The 3292-nt window shown below is 37.1% G+C and overlaps 1 pseudogene; it reads right to left on the minus strand.

The window, feature by feature from the left end:
• The window catches only part of LOC116101400, a 13535-nt pseudogene extending 12294 nt beyond the window's left edge, over positions 1–1241 (minus strand).
• Positions 1242–3292: the final 2051 nt, after the last annotated feature.

Here is a 3292-nt window from a genome sequence, read left to right on the forward strand (position 1 = left end):
CAAAGTTCAATTAGTATTAATGATCACACATGTACAAGTACCTCCTGCCCTGCCACACATTGTAAAGCCTTGGCTTTTCTTAGAGACTGGATCAGTACTACCTGACTCACTCTATCTTGACTGGATTCTAAACAGAAAGAACGTTAAGAACCAGTTGCTCAATATACTACAACTTCTGGGTGCTGGACATATAAAAACCAAGCTAGAAGTAACCTGGAATCTTACTCTCTGCTGGTTAGTCTCACTGCACTGGAAGTTGTGAAGCAGGCTGCTGCTAGTCAATAGTCTACATTTTAAACAACAATGGACACTTGGGCCCTAGTAGTAGAGCTAATTCAGCTATTTATCTATACGGAGATTATGTGCCAGTTGAATTGCCTTCTAATGATTTTGTTCACGTCCATATATTAATCATATGTTAATGCTGTTTTCAGTTTTGATCAGGGAAGCTTCTTTCCACAGTTTAAGAAAGTTATAACAAAGCTGAAGCTGTCCATTTTTCAGAAAATAGATGAGTATTAAATTAGGTAATTATTAGATGAGTAAATCCTAAACTAGATGCCTACATCACTATTTCCAGGAATCAGAGACCATAAAGAGAATGAGTTCTGACATAATATAAGGTCTGAAGTTACACATGGGGTGATATGTAATGCTGTATTGGAGACATGACATGGCCATTGCACTCTCAATAGCTGTGGTTATGTGCAGTAAATAAAATTCTATCATCTTGAGGAAGTATAGATAATTAAATATTGCTCTGGATAAGGGAGAGGATTTTTAAGTGATGTAGCCCTTTGTATATTTCCATACTCCTATAAATACATCCTCTAAGAAATCTTAATTTATCTTATTAGCTCACCAAAAAGTAAAAGACACACAGAGAGAAATAGTTGGGCATTTGTTGGGAAGAAGGCTCATTTTCATCATGTCATCATCCTATGTTCCTCTTACACTCTGTAGGATACTGTGAGGTTAATGAAAGGATAAAATGAAAATATATTATCTAAATATATTAAATGTAGCACACTACTATATATCACTAACAGTCCACTAAAACAATGACAGTATAGTTCATCTTAGGCACTAACACAGACATGTCAAGCTTGTATTTCCTTTATGTCATAACCATCACCCATTATGCTTACCTCCACGGTTAGGGTGTCTCCAAAATTCTTCATTCCATTCCTGTGTGCAACTTTTCTAAGTTCCTTTAAGCCCTTCATGGGTTCGTTGGCCATGATCAACCACCGAGCTGACTCTGGCAGCCACCTGTCAAGGAAGATGTTGGAGGTAGAAACAATTCTTGGGCTGTCATTTTCCATACAAAATTTAAACTTCAAAAGTGTGTTGTTTAATTGAATACCTACAACATCCTGAAATATCAATCTGTATAATCCTTTGTAATCTAATACCTTCATTAAAAGTGAAGAATGATTCAGCCTCACAATGCACTGCACTTCTGAAATGCATACCTAGATCCCCAGTAGTGATTTGTCTCCCTTTACCTAAATACACATTTGTAGTGTAGTCCATGAAACTAGACTATGAGGGATGCTTCCACAGACATACACCAACTTCCTTGTTAGTGTATGGGGAAAATCATCTAATAATGAATTTTCTCTCTTAATGAAAAGCATTGTATAAATTTTGTATACTAATTGTATCATCTAAATTGCATTCATAAGTTCATCTAATAAGCTTCTGACATATGACCACACAAGCAAGATAAAACTGGTCCTGTTTCTTATTTACAAGATGGAAGCAGATGCATAAGGGCTGGTAACTTGTCCCAGCACTGGCTCTCTCTGGATGGCAGCCCATTGAGGTGGAGTATAGAGGAGCAAACTTGGTTTTGTGAAAGTAAAGGTTGCTTAGCATAAATAATATTTACTCTCCTTGATTCATTGTTCTAGAGCCAGTGGCTCAGACAAATTAACACCTGTTGCTTAACAGCAGGCAGTTAAGTAAAGGAATTATTGTTAGTGCTCCCTCCTCTAGCCAGGCAGCCACAAGCCCCTCACTGATCAATCTGCTTAACTCTGAGTGAGTCAGAAAGGAAAGAAAGAGTCACTCACACAGAAAACACACAAACCAGAAGTTGAAAATGGCTATAACACCTCTTATTACTGGCTTTTAGATTTTTATAGACAAAAGTTCTCTGTGTAAATAATTACCTCATAGATAAAATGTTAAAAACAAAAGCATTAGAATCCCTTATACAGACAAGTATGCACAGACACACATACACAGACATTCTAGCAGGCCCAAGCAGCACTTGGGAGGCAGAGACAGGCAGATTTCTGAGTTCAAGGCCAACCTGGTATACAGAGTGAGTTCCAGGACAGCCAGGGCTACACAGAGAAACCCTGTCTTGAAAATACAAAAAAAAAGCATCTGTCTTAATCAACTCCACAAGTGTTCATACATGCTTAAATATATACACATATACCTGCATACATATATATAAACAAAAAGATATATATATTTGTATGGATGGATGGATGGATGGATGGATGGATGGATGGATGGACATATGAGAGGATGGATGGATTGATGGATGGATGGACAGATGGGTGGATGGATGGATTGATGGGGCAGAGCCCCCTAAGCCAGCAAATTTATTTCTTTTCTCTGGCCTTTTTATACATTCTAGAGAAAAGTTCTTTAGAAAATTACCTCATAAATAAAATTTTACACAAAATGGAAGATATAAAAGGATGCTGATATTAGCTTCAAAGCAGTTTTTCATTCTATAAGCTCATTATAACTTCAGAGAAACAGATTCATATGACCTTGTCTTCTCATACAGCAAACCTTTGGCTTCATTCTTGGATCTTATCTAGAATGCATGCTTTGCCTTGAACACAAATTTGTCCTAAGCTTATGTCAACTTTAGTGTAAATATGAAAGCTCATTGTATGTCTTATTATGCAGGCTTTGTTTACTATTATGAGGAGTGGGCATATTATATTCTTGACTCTAATTTTATTACATCTTTTTAGTAAAATAACTAAAACCATCCCTTACAACTTTTTAAGATTATTTGAATCAAACTAGAACTCTATAAATTATTTTTATGAGATATTTCCTTTATTTACATTTCAAATGTTAAACCCTTTTCTATATTCCCCTCTGAAAACACAAAACAAAACTATTCCTTCCCGCCCCTCCCCCTGCTCACCAACCTGCCCTCTGCCACTTCCTGGCTCTGGCATTCTGCTACACTGGGGCATAGAGCCTTCACAAGACCAAGGGCCTCTCCTCCCATTAATGATGTCCTAGGCCATCC

Source organism: Mastomys coucha, unplaced genomic scaffold (genome assembly GCF_008632895.1).
Source record: "Mastomys coucha isolate ucsf_1 unplaced genomic scaffold, UCSF_Mcou_1 pScaffold21, whole genome shotgun sequence".
In the NCBI taxonomy this organism is placed as follows: domain Eukaryota; kingdom Metazoa; phylum Chordata; class Mammalia; order Rodentia; family Muridae; genus Mastomys; species Mastomys coucha.